Below are 14,496 nucleotides of genomic sequence, written 5' to 3' on the forward strand. Positions count from 1 at the left end.
CTTCTCAATCCACCCGAGCACAAATGTAATTAATGGTACACAAATAGGGTCTTTTAGCTTTGATTCCTTTTACAAAACCAAACTTGTTTCATAAGTAAAGTAAGAATTCTAGAATTTATTTTACTCTCATGAATGTAATATACCTTAAAAATACAGCCTATCCCAAAACTTTAAACTGCACTGAGACTTTTGGGACATCCTGTATCTATTTGATTTTAATAAAGGGTAAATTTAAGTTTTAAATGAAGACTACAAAACAAGGGATGGTTGAGACGTATGTACCTGAGCTGCGTTCTTGGGGGGAAGAAATAAGACAGAGATGATTACAATTTCTATTGAAGAAAAATAGGGTCTAATTTGTTTTTTAAATGTATTGCTTTGTTACTTCTTTTCTAAAGCGTGCTACTTTGGGAATGTAGGGACCCCTGCTGTCACGCTGTCTGCCTCAAATGATAATAAATTTCCCTTCAAGAATTATTATAATAGCTCATCTGTTTTTATCTACGTTATTGTTATTTAAACTCTACTGGATCCAAGAAGTGTTTCTCTGAACCCCCACACCTATAGGACTTTAGAAGATCTTTCAATTAGATTTTCTATGAAAAGGCTGATTGGATTGTTCCCGTTAATGTTAAAGACTAAAGTATTGAGTTGCCCATTACTGCAAATCATGAAGAAAAGAATTCCCTTTTTTGAGTGATAGTGGATGTAGAGAGCCAAGACATTTTTAAAATTATTAAAAAAAAAGTAATTGAATTCATTAAACATGAAACATTGAATAGTGATCTGCCTGATAACTTCAGTAAGTGGGAAACCATTAGAAGGATGGGATGTCTATCTTAGACTAAAAAATTTAAAACATTAATTCATTCCCATCTCCAACAATTTTCCTCTCGAATCAATTTATGTTTATTTATACATGTGCATACATGTATATGATATGCTTCTTCCTAAGTCCATTTATATGTGTGTGTATATACGTAGACACACACATCAATATTTGCTTGCAGTTTATATCTTTGGCTAGTTAAAAAGTACACATTTTCAAAGCCTGCTTCCCATTTTATTAATCCAGGAACTGGAAGAGCATTACATAGTTAACAGGCCCTTAGAGGGTTTAGTAAAAAAAAACAAAACCAGAATAACCGTTTTCTTCAGTCTCGCATTCTGTCCAGTTGTGTAGTGCAAAACATTAAGCCATTTGAACTCATGCTGCAAACCTTCCCTCACTTGAAAGATGGAAGACATGTAGTGGACAGGGTGATTCTTACGTGTGCTTCAGAATAAATCCAAAGAGGCTGTTCTTCTGTTCTGCTTTAGGCCACCATACATTAGGTCGCCTGCTTATCCCAGCCAGTCTGGGGCTGGCGGACGTCCCATGTTTTCTTCCCAGCACCCCAACTATGGCAACGCTCAGGCTCCCATGATGCACCAGCCTGACCAGTACGGGTAGGTAGTAACATAAACTGGACTTGCTGTGGGACCTTTGCAGTTATTTTTTTTGTTTGTTATTTTTTTTTTCCTTTTTGAAATTGTTTATGATATGCCATATGGCTGCTGAAGAAATATCAATCCCCAAAAAAGTTAAAAGATTTAAGAGGAAATGCATCACAGAGGGGGTTGGGGTTTTTTTGTTTTGTTTTGTTTTGGTTTTGGTTTTGGTTTCAGTTTTTCATTCCTACTAACAGTTCTGTAACAGTGCGGTGAAAATCTGCATGCCACCTACCCCCGTGTAGATACTGCCCCTGCACGGCTTTTGGCATGCTGCTTCTCCCTCATGCCTGAAAGGGAAATTAAGAATTTTATCACAGAAGAGAAATGAAGTCACCCAATCCAGGCATCATTTTTACCCCCATTGTTGTCGTTGTTTTGTCTAGGAACTGTGCTGTGTGACATTGTTATCATTAGTGTGTTATTATCATTACTACCACTGCAGTGAACCCCTTCTCTCATCGCTTAATTCAGAGTGTAGCTGTCCTGTTTGACAAGAGACTTATTGCTGTAGAGATGACAAAGGTTATTAATGGGACTTCAGGGATTTCATTATATCATTGTTGAGCAAATGTCTGTTCCAAAGATTTTTGTTAATTTCCCTTTCCCAAGGAGTTTTAAACCTGAAGAAGTAACCAGGGGGTGGGGTGGGGACAAAAACAACTCATAAAACACAATTAACATTTTCCTTTCCAACTAGATCCTTTACATTCTAAGTTCTCTGCTGCCATATTATTATCAATTACAACATAAGCATTATGTATCACATAATTTCACTTAGGACAAATAGCTGCTATTTCAATTTCTCCTTCTTCCCAACTCTTTCTCTATGAGCAGGTGCCTTTAATATCAAAAACTGTCTCCATTTGTAGTCTACAGTATATTGTTACTAAATCATTGACCAATTAGGAATTTCAGTTTGTGGTTCTGAAGTTAGTCTAGATATAATTGTTCCTCATATAGGAAGTAATGTCCAGTGGCTATTTTAAATATTTTAAAGGTAATTGGGAGGGAGGCCCTCAGTGATTGGGGGGGGGGTGGAGGATAGGAAATTCTTTAACAAGTCCTGTTAGTGCTCAATTTTGCTATTGCCACTTGTCAGAAATACTTCTTGTCATCTATTTTCTAAGTTTTGCATTTAGCTTACATTTGGAGACAAATAACTTTAGTTGCAAAACTATCTTCTGAATTCTAAAAACATCTCTAAATGAAGACTAAAAAAAAATAGACATAAAATTTATTGTAGCACACCCAACTATAGTAAGAAAATTTTGTCTCTTATAGCAGTACCCTTCAAGGTCAGTGCCTGAGTCAGTAGGAAGAAATCAGTGTGGAGAAAGAAGCATTTATCATCAGCTACTAATCCATAGGATCTGTCCTTTACCAACTCTGGAGTCCCATTTAGACGCACAAAGCTGGTTTGGGTGTTCCGTGCCAAGCCACATTAAGCAGCTGTGTAAAATGAATTTAAATGGCATGCATCAGAGTAAAATCACTTCCACTGGGGCAGAAAATCAATGTTAGCTAACCAGAGCTGGAAGATCAAAATTTGAGTTTCAGCAGGCTGTCTCCAGGTATAGTCCTTAGAATAGAACCACCTCCTCCTTAATTAAAAATGAGAAAAAGGACAATTCCTGGAATGCCTTGCAGGTGAATCTCCTAACGTATGCCTATCAGAAGCATATAATCTTGCAGCCTGACCTCTGAGAGCTATGGGTTTTTTCCTGTTGTATTGCAAATCCTTTCCCCCATGCCTCATCCATTACATATATGTAGTATTTGCTGTCACTTTTAAAAACGTATGTATGATGGCCTGTCAGACTATGCTTTCAGAAACTTAGATTTTTAAGAAGACTTCTGCTTTGCCTGTTTATAACAATAAGGGCAACTCTTTTGTAACACTACCTTCCAGTCACACACACACACACACACACACACACAAAATCGGCTCGCTCCACATATAAAAGTAACTTAACTGGAAAAGCCAGTTTTACTAAATTCTAGTCTCTATTTGGTCCAAATGTAAGAATTACAGGCCTTTCAGACACTCCCTATTCAGAGCGCTTGTCATAATAGCTCTTCTCCCAAGTCAGAATCCCAAAAGGGCTGCAGCAGCAGCAGCAACACAGGAAAGAGAAAAATGAGCGACGAAGGTAGAGAGTGGGCATGTGCACGTATGGACGTCTGCAATTAGACGGAAACAGAAAGCTCACTATAAAAATGAAATATTATGGCAATTATGCTACAGACTTTCCCAGCTAGTTGGGTATAAGGCACCATAAAGGAAAAACACATAAACTTAACTCGTTTACGCAAGCAATTTTAGTAAATGTATTACTAAGAGTGGACGCGATGTGGGGATAACCCCCTCCTCCCCTGTTCAGTGGGTTAAGGTACTTTTTTGTGCCTTTTTTTTCTTCTCAATTTCTTTTGAGGAAGCAATAAACTCATTATTTATGGCTTTCTAATGTGATCTAGTGGATTTTTGGTGTTCAGAGACTTGATCAGCCGTGACATTGAATTTGGTCATAAAAGATGCTATCTTTACAGATCTTATGTATAAATACCTGTTTTGTTCCCATTTTTACTTAGAAGATGAATTGCTAAGTTCAGCTGTCTGTGGCTTAAGTTAATTTACATTCAAGTGAGACAAATTCTGGACCCTATAATTAGTGTAGCACACCAGGAAATTTTGTGTCCTCATCTTTCTTTACCATGTCACACCAAATCTGCATCTTACAGATTATCTTCTAGGTACTAGCTCCCACTTGTTGTTATTGTTATTGTTGTTGTAATCATTGTGTTGTTCAGTCGTTTCAGTCATGTCTGACTGTTCATGGCCCTGTTTGGGGTTTTCTTGGGAAAGATACTGGAGTGGTTTGCCATTTCCTTCTCCAGCTCATTTTACACATGAGGAAATTGAGGCAAACAGGGTTAAGTGACTGGCCCAGGGTCACACAGCTGTCTGAGGCCAGATTTGAACTCCACGCCCATCATTCTAACCACAGGGCCATCTAGCTGCCCCCTAGGTCACACTACCCATACGCTGCACAAGTTAATGAAATTCTTCATTATTGGAAAGATGTTTATGCCACTGATCCTGTATAGGTTTTTTTTTTTTAAACATTTTGCCCTGTTCTAAGAGAACTCCAGAGTTTAAAGTTGATTTCCCTCTAGGTTCTAAAAATTGACCTTGTTAGAAAACAGTCATTACTATAATATAGTCACTTCCAAGTCAGTAAATCTGAATTCTTTGCGACATTCAAATATGCTTGCCTTCTTAGCTGCACCCTACAAGGAAATGATGGCTCTGTAGATTCTGATTCAGATCACTCTGTGTAGTGTAGACACTTTGCATCTGGAACCTATCATCTTGTAAGATGAAATGCTGTGATTGTATAGTTACTGCCACTCAAATGTGTTTGGATTCTTCTCTCCCCCTTCCCTTCCTTATTCGTCTTAATTGGTAGTGCAAACATATCTTTAAAAATCTTCATTGTTGTGTCTGGCTATTACATAAGAATTTGGTCTCTGAAGAGATGAGTTGCTGCAGTTACTCACCAGCAAGACAATCTTGCATTTGGGAACTCTTCCTTTATAAAGAAGCAAATGGCTGGGGATTCTGGGGTGTTCTAAATGATATCCCCTCCTTCCTGAGTCTGAATTACTCTCAGATAGAAAAAGCTAATAGGAAGAATCATAGGTATATGCAGGAAGGAAATTATTTAAAACAGTCAGATGATCTGCTTCCATTAGTATAAATTTATCTATAAATTCTATATTTATCTCTCTATATATACACTATATATATATGTATTCTAAATAAATTTTATATTTTAAAATCTTAGTGACCTGCCTAGTACAGTAACCTGGGTTATTTTGTTTTGTTTTGCTATCTCTGAATATCAAAATTGCTTTTGACCTGTTTTGAAAACATAAAATGCATGACTTGAGTTGAATCATCTCCCTTTATGTTATTGCTGAGTTTAGTTCACCTAAAGCAGCACATCTCCTTCTAGCTGGTAAAATAGAACATTCTCTCTCGTTTGTTTCACTGTCCAAAAACTCAAGCAACTGAACAATCCTGTTTTGCCAGCATTCTATCCAGAGAACACACCCTAATTTGATAGTTGAGCTTTTCTTAAGTCATATCAGGTGCTTTACTCACTGAAATAACCTAATTTTAATAAATTAAGTAATTTATTTTCCCTATTTCTTCCACATCTACAAGCTATTAGAATTTATTTTTTTTACTTAATAGGTAGTTGTGTGGATTTTGGTTACAATTATTTAAATCTAAAGTCCTCCTCAGCTGAGGAAACAGTCTCTAGACACATTGTGGTGGACAACCATGGTGTTACAGAGGGAATAATTTCATGATTATGTAAAAGTCAATGAACAGAAGGTTGCTTCCATTCCAAGAAAACTAATTTTTTTTTTAAATAAATACAGGAGTGTGTTAGTAAATCTTAATTGTATACACAAGGCTGCTTGTGTCTTTGTGTCTCACACATATTTTACAGATAGACATATTTTACACATACACACATCTTTCATCAGCCTTTCTTTAGTGTTGTGCATTTATAATTCATATCCCATGTTGTTGGTGCCAGCAAAGCACTCTTTCCAGATTATTTTTTCCCTGGCCAGGATAATGCAGTATTGCTGATGGACTAGGAGCCACTGGCAAGGAAGTATATTAATGGAGACAGTGCATTAAAATGTCAAAGGGAAAGGGGTAAAAAAAAAAAAAATCTTCAAAACATTTCAAGCCCTAGTTATAGCTAGTTTTTCCCATAATGGGTCCACATGCTCAGAGAATAGTAAGTGGTTGCATCGCTTAAGAGTTTAACCCTTTGTCTCTTGGAGTGTTTGTCTCTAAAATGATAGTTATCTTTGAAAAAGATAATGAAAGTCACAGTTGCAAAGACAAAAGATTAGAAAGACTGCAATAGAATCTCCATTCATTTCTGTGGTTAAATGCATTCCTATATTCCTACCTTAATTTTGAGACTTCTCAATTTTTGGAATCTAGACAGATATTACCTCTGTAAGATATTGGGGTTAATGCAAGACCTCTATATGGTCACGTTATTCAGTTTGTATAGAGTGTCCCAGGAAAAGTCATTCCTGGGTTTTGTGAAGGTAACACAAAAACCTTCAATCAGTCAACTAATATTTACCAAATCCCTACTGTGTGCTAGGTATTATACTCACCTTGGTCCTAACTAACTCTTCACCAAGGTGCCAGCAGAATCCTTAATAGTGCATACAAAATATCAGCAAAGGCATCATGACCACCCACATTCACAAGCATGATTACAAGTGTGCACACTCCTAGATGCATACACAGTGTCCTCTGGAGATACTTTTCAGATGTAAGAGGGAGCAGGGGACAAAGAAGGGAGCCGTGAGGGGGCCGCAAAGAGCAGCGGTTCTCTGCTAGACTGTGACTGTCATTAGATACTATTACTAATAGTTTTCTATCTGGGAGGGTTCTGGACTTGGGGGTGGGAGTTTTTCTCTCTCTCTAATGGTAAATAATAAAATATGTTGTGAATGTGGCCAGTGTGCTTGTGAATAAATGTAGAATTGAAGCCAACCATCAGAGTTTTTCCAGTATAAAGATTTTCTCAGGTTTCTGCGTGGAGATTCAGGCTAATGAACAGAACAAAATCCCCAAAGACACTCCAGGCCCTTCTTGCTACTGGTGCCCAGATACAGAAGCATGTGTTTTAAAATTCTGAACCTAATCAAATCTTTTAAAGTTGTTGGATACAAAGTTAAAGAACTACCAGATGACATTTATTTGTGAATCAACTCATCCAAAAATACTGAAGTATTAATTAAAATGTTGTGGTATGAGAAAGTACTATATGAAATAAAATAAATTTTAGTATCATCTGCATAGGTGGACCCTCATAGGACCCTCAGCATTCTAAAAGTCCTGTAAATAAGCAAAAACCTCAGAATGCTCAAATGATAATAAAGGAAAAGCAAGAGCTAAAGGCCAGTGTAAATAAGGTATCCTCTTAATATTTCCTTGTCCTGCTCTCTTTCTTCCTTCTTTCCCAGCAGAAAGGCTGGGAGTTGGATGGATAGCCACCAGATTTAACTGGGAGCAGCTGGACTGGACTGATTGGGGGAAAGTGACATTTATATTCTTCCAAACTAGTCCTGTTGTTTTAATCTAGCAGAGATTTTCACTGACCCTAGCTTTTGCCAGGGCTGCAGTCAGAATTTCAAAAGTTTGTTTGTCTCACCTATAATCTCCAGTTCCTCTGACCATACACTTCCATGCCCTTTTTTTCTGTATGTTCTGACTATGCAAAGCCTCTTACCCAATGAAAGCCTACTCTGTCTTAACCAAAAAGTCCCCATGGTCCTCCTTGCCCTAATCAAAACTCACATTCCCCGAATGCCATGAGGTGTCATCTGCTTGTAATTCAGGATAAAGGTATAAATGAGGCTAAAGAGGAATTTGATTCCATTAATTATAATAATGATAATAACATATATGTGTGTGTGTGTTTAAAGCAAATATATATGTGTATATACATACACACACATATGTATATGTATATATACACATACATATACATGTGTGTGTGTGTGTGTGTGTGTGTGTGTATGCTTTCCATACATTATCTTGTTTCGGGAATATATAAGAGAAATTTTTTTTACCCATTCCTTACAAGGTCCCTAAGAGGAACCACACTTTTTACCTCAGCCCCAGTATCCAGCTACACTTCCCCCCCCCCCAATTTTTCAGGTAATAAATCAGCATTGGACCCTCCAGTGACACCATTTTTCACCTACACTCACTTGGCATGCAGAACTCTCAATTCTCAGTTTAAAATATAACCCTTAGGAAGAAAATAGTTTCTGACAATAAAACTATTGGTTGGCTCAGAGGACCCCCCACATTTGGCATTCCCGAGTTGGCGGTGTGGCCCTGTGGTGTCAACTTCTAAGACAATAAGGCCTGCTGCTAAAGGTAATCGGTGACTTATCCCCATAGTTTTATCTCTCCTAAAATTTAATAGCTCTGGCATTGATTTAGGATGGGTAGGGAAGTTGGTAGATCTTCTGGAAAGTACTGATACACAGCCATGTCTATGAAAATGTTTTGTCATTTGGGGAGGGAAGATTTATTTCTGTTTTCTTGATTTAGAACCCGGGGGATGGGGGTGGAAGGACCAAGTCCTGAAGAATTTTTCTCTGGGTCTGTAATCATTATTTGTGTGTAGGTGCTAGGTCTATGGAGGAAAAAAAAGGAATTCCTTTCACTAGGGGAAAACAAACAGAACTTTGCTGGTGCTTTCTAAGTTCTCTTACTAAATCAAAATGGTGTCAATATGTAAGAATCACCTGAAGATTGTCCTACTCTCGTCAGAAATCCTGTGGCAGCTGCAAGTGATGTTGAGAACAATTATTGGTGCTAATGAATGGCAGAGAATGGGAAGGGCCCCAGTTTTCCTTAACACTTAGTCCTCCCTTCAGTCTGTTACCTGATTTAATAAGAGCTAGCATTTATATAGTGCTTTGAGGTTTGCAAAGCACTTTACCATTATTGTCTCATTTTATCATCATGAAAACTCTGCGAGGTAGGTGCTGTTGTTATCTCTATTTTTGGAGTTTGACAGAGTTCAGTTAAATGTCTGAGGCTAGATTTGAACTCACGTCCCTCAGACTCTGAATCCTGTACTCTGTCCTTTGTGCTACCTAACTGCCACCGTTTTAAACATCCCTTCAATTAGTAAACTAAGTAATGTTTCTGACTAGACTCCCTTAGGTGTTTAAGCTATTTACTTAGCTATTCATAAGCTATTTATTTAGAATTATAGGAAACTTTTTTTAAATGTCAAGTGATGTCTCTATTCAGGCAGTAGCAAATAGTTTTATGTATGTAGATACTTTAGTCAAGTTTGGAAGGTTTTTGTTTTTTTGTTTGTTTGTTTGTTTTGTTTGGAGAGAATAGTAGTGGTCTGGATTTAGGATTTCTTTGGTTTGGAGCCCTCCTGGCAAGTGGACTCCCTCTGCCGAGGTAGAGCTGCAGCTTACATTCTCAGGGATTTTATGGGGCACTGATAAGTTAAGTGACTTGCTTGGGATCACACAGCAAATTCTGTTTGGTTTTGAGGATGGTTTCGTATACACTATTTGGAGGTAGCAGCTCATGATTACTGAAATGACAAAATGTGCGATTGACAGTTCCAGGCAGATTATAAACTTTTTAAAGTTTGTCAGATGATGATGACTCCTTAGTGCAAGGGTTCTTAACCAAGAGTTCTCTTCCCCTCCCCTGCTCTCAAAGAGTTTGTGAATGGACTTCAGTCAGAAAAAGTATACATCTTTATTTTAACTATCCTTTGGTTTTCTTTTGTAATCCTTGTCTCTTATTTTATGCATTTAAGAACATTATTCTGAGAAAGGGTTGAAGACACATAAAAAAGATTAAGAACTCCTGCCTTAGGGTAAAAAAAGTATGTAAACATAAAGATATAACTTAATGTATTTATAACTTAATGTCTTAACTTTCAAATGTTACTTTCCCAGCAGTCTCATCTTTGTAAGGGAGCTCCTTAAGTGTCTTCAGCTAGCAAAACCCTAAATAAATGCCTTCTTTTACATAAGAGCAATCTTTAAATACAAAGCAATTGAAATAAAGACCTTACAAAGGAAAGGCTTTCTAGGCAGAGATGCAGCAGAACTGATTGTAGCCTTATCAGTAAAATTGTTTTTCTTCCTGGAAAGTATTATGAACCATATTTTACTAGGCAGAAGAATTGTGCCATTTGCACCTTGTCAAAGCTGCGTGTAGTCACGAATGCCTCAATTCATAAAACTTGCAAGTTTATTAGCCAGAAATTAATAAATAGCCTGGAATTCTTGGTCAGGGTCTGTACCACTCATGGAGAAACTTGCCTATGAGAAAAGACAGCACTTGGCTGTTAGCTGCTCTTCTCTCCCTTGATACGCTGCTGTGTTCCACGTTGCTGTATTGAGCTTTCTGGCAACTAAAAGGAAAATGCTTAAGGTCCAAGTCTTTGGAGTGCCTTTGGAGATCAGAATCCTGGTTCATTTTCATATGTCTGCCAGTACACAGAACATCACAGTGGAACCATGTGGCCAGGAGACTGAAGCCAGGGTTCACAAGGGAGGGAACTGGTTATTATCATCCATTCCTAATTACTGTAAGCCAGAGCCTACCTAATGTTGTTTCTCTTCTAACTCTGAAAGGGGAGTGCCTCTCACTCTAAAACACTCTTAAGGATCGATGTTTCAGGTAGTTGTGAGAGAAAAGGTAAGGATAATTAATCAGTACTTTGGGAACAATTTCAGGAGAGCCGTTTCAGTGAAGGAAGCTAGTTACCTGCATTAAATCAAAAAGTGGGGTTAAAGGAAGTGCCCTCCAAGATCCCTTCCATCTCTAGAGTTTATGCACAGAAAAGAATCATTGTATAGACCTACCTTATGAATGTATATGAAAGAAAATATCTTCTTTTGGAGGAAAGAACTTAGGCACAATGAATCTGTGGCTTTTTAAAATCCATATAACTTGTCATGATTGTACATGAAAAATAACCCTTCTTTGGGAAGGTAGTAGGAGGATATGTCTGAATAATAAAATCTTTCATAAAACATAGAAGAATAATATGATAATGAAATATAGGTTTGTAATGCCTAAACTGTGCCCTACTAACATTTCAAAATAGTCCAACCACACATTAAAAGGTAAAAATGAGGGAATGTGTGTTCACATTCCTAATAATCTCATAATAAATACCACAGAATATTGGTATTACAATACGGTTTTTAAATCAGGAATCAATTTTTCACTATGCCAGCCCTCCATCTTGGATTCCCCACCGCTATCTTCCTTCTCTAGTTACATTCCAAAGGTTCTGAATGTCATTAAAAGAGATCAGACCATCATGCAGTGCCACGCATATACCCGGGCCACAAAAATTCATGTTGTCTACAGTGGGTCCTCACTGATATGTGTCAAAACTTTTATTCTTACCTTATAATGTCTGTTTTGCACTCCCCTTCGACTGTATTTTCTCTTCTCTCCTAAAGCTCATTATACCTTTCCATTCTACACCACACCTATCCCCAACAGATGCCATTGTCTCCTCCTTTACTAAGAAGACTGAACCATCAATCATAAACTCCTTTATTTTCCCTTCTCCACATTTACAAAACTCTTGCAAGTATTTATCCATCCTTTTTTCCTTTATTCTTGTCTCTGAGGAGGTGATGACCATTTTACTTGCCTATGTTAACTCATCTACTGTGTCCTCCCCATTACTTCACCTCTTCTAGGGCTATTGATAATTTCTTTCTTGTTTCCTATCTTCAGTTTCTTCCTATCTACAGACTCCCTCTCCCACCTAAAAATGTGCTCCAGTCTACCCTATCAAAAAAAAAAAATTTTACCCTGCCATCCTCTCAAACTGTTATCATGCCTCTCCTCTGTCATCCCTAGTCTTCTAGAAAGAAAGTTCTTTGCTCATTACCTTGATTCCTGTACTTCCCACTAATTTATTAATCCAACCACTGGACCAAAAATTCTCTCCGTGTTTCTTTTTCTCTTTCTTTTCTCAGCTACTAGCATGTTGCCTTATGAATAGGAGATGTTTACTTGAATTCAAGTAAATTTTCAAACTAGATTCTGGGGATTGGGACTTGGAATGTCTGACTAGACATTAGGAGATGGGTGATAAACATTTCCACCGAGAAGATTAAAGATTGATTAGACAGGTAGGAGAATTAAGAGAGAGCAGTGTCACAAGGAGAAAGGCTGGGATGAAAGGAAGTGTGTGTGTGTGTGTGTGTGTGTGTGTGTGTGTCTTTGTCTATGTCTGTGTGTGGAATAGGAAAGAGCCAGTCAGAAACATAGAAAGAGAGAGAGACTCTTTTTCTTGAAAAAATAAATGTTATTTGTTATATGGGATAGCTTTCTTGGAGGGGGGTATGCTGGGAGAAATTCTGTAGATATAAAAACAAAAGCTATGAAAAAAAAATTTTTTTTAAGTCACAACAGATGAGAACTGACAGAGGGCCATCAATTTCAGTAATGACTAAAGTTAAGCTTCCTCTCCTTAGAGCTTGGGTCCTGGCTGAACTGACAACACAGATTACCGTGGGTCACAAGTAACCAAACACATCGAGAAAAGAAAACGTTCATTTTGATTTTTGTTGTGTGTATGTGTGTGTGTTTCTGATGCGTACACTCTCCTCAAGATTATTAGGGGAGTTTTTGTTTTGTTTTTGCTTTTTGTTTGTTTTTATTCTTTGCCTTAGAACCAAAACTTAACTCATCGTCCCTTAACAGCTGGAGCTCTTCCTGTTGCACTATTTTCAGTTTTAGATACAGAAGCCCCATGATAAAAGCAGATGCTAGCAACTCTGTTACCAGTTAAAATTAAGACAAACTAAGGTGGGTACCTTCTACCTACCCCAACTGCCCATTCATGATATAATAAGAATCAATGAAACATCATTTTCTTATGTTGTTAATAAGATATTGGGTGATAACTCTTAAACTTACGGAGTATTATATATTATGTAATTTTTAGCAAGACAGCATTGCCATTTAATTCCTCCAAGAAAGCAGCTAACATTATAGGCCCCCAAAATATAGCCAGTAACGAGAGAACTATAGAACTGGGCACTCACTTAGGACAAATTGCAATACATGCAAGCCAAATAGAAGTAACTGCTGATTAACTGATATTTCTTTCCATGGGTGAAGGTGGACTGATTTAAAAGAAAAAAGTGTGAGACTATACATTATTTGATGCTATTTTATAATTTGAAGTCAGAAGTTCTTCCTTTTCTCTTTGTCTTTGGCCTGATGGCAACCAATACCACTTCACTTTCACACAGGGCTTGATTTTCAGCCAGAGCAACTCACATGTCAAGCATAATATGTTATTTTGCCACCAAGGTTGCTAATCTCGTGGTTGTTATGGGCATACTAATGGATTAGTCACACAGAAAATTGGCTGGAGGTTGGCCATTCAGTTGTTGTGTGTTTTCCCCCTCCTCTCCCAGCAATAGATTTCATGTCATCTAGAATAAGTAATTGACTAAATTCTCCTATATGCTTCTGTAGTAGAATCTTCACCAAGTTAAGCTTTTTGGAAATTGGCCTCATTCCAATATGTGTATGAAGTTAGTTGGCTTTTGACAAGATTTAAAATATGGCTTACAGTATAAGGGTGTGTATGTGTGTGTGTGTGTGTGTGTGTGTGTGTGTGTGTGTGTGTGTGTAACTCCAGAATAATAGATCTTGGAACAAACATGGCAGATGCTAGGACTGTTGCTAATCTTGAGTTCTTGATTTCCTGATTACTCTTAGATTTAAATGATGATGATTGATTGCCCTTACTTTCAGTGTTATCCTGTTTAATTTTGTTGATAGGCACCTTCATTTGAGTTAGAGTGAGTTGTGAGTGTGTGTGTGTGTGTGTGTATACACTGTGATCTATGATGAAAAATATATATGAATCAGCAGTTCTTTGGCATGTTTTCCCAACAAAACTTACTTGCCAGTGAATATAATTTGCTTGCATAATTTTCAGGCTCTGTCCTGGCCCCTCACTGCTCAATGCATCTCTCTTTCTCTCTCTCTCTCTCCCTTTCTCCCTCTTTCCCCCTCTCCTTCCCTCCCTCCATCCCTCCTTTCCTCTCTGTCCCTCCTCCCATAGGTTTCATTATTATCTCTGTGTTCCCGTTTCATAAATGTATCTATCCAGTCCCAATCTCCTCACGCCTGAATTACCAGTTGCCTATTAGTGTTTTAAACTGGATATCCCAGACACTTATCAAACTTATTATTTCCAAAACAGAATTCATTATGTTTGCCTCCTAATTAATACCCACTGTTTTCTTAATCTTCCTAATGTCTCTCAAAAGTCAAGACTCATTTGTCTTTCCAGCTTCATTGTACTTTTTAGTCCCACCCTCCCCCTCCCCCTCTCCTCTCACACTCCT

At 37.7% G+C, this 14,496-nt stretch overlaps 1 protein-coding gene across 1 annotated transcript in view; it reads left to right on the top strand.

Moving 5' to 3' along the window:
* The window catches only part of LOC114031461 (AT-rich interactive domain-containing protein 1B-like), a 550,161-nt gene that overhangs the window by 486,140 nt on the left and 49,525 nt on the right, over window positions 1-14,496 (top strand).

The sequence above is a fragment of the Vombatus ursinus genome, unplaced genomic scaffold (genome assembly GCF_900497805.2).
Source record: "Vombatus ursinus unplaced genomic scaffold, bare-nosed wombat genome assembly UNPS02015175.1, whole genome shotgun sequence".
NCBI classification, from domain to species: domain Eukaryota; kingdom Metazoa; phylum Chordata; class Mammalia; order Diprotodontia; family Vombatidae; genus Vombatus; species Vombatus ursinus.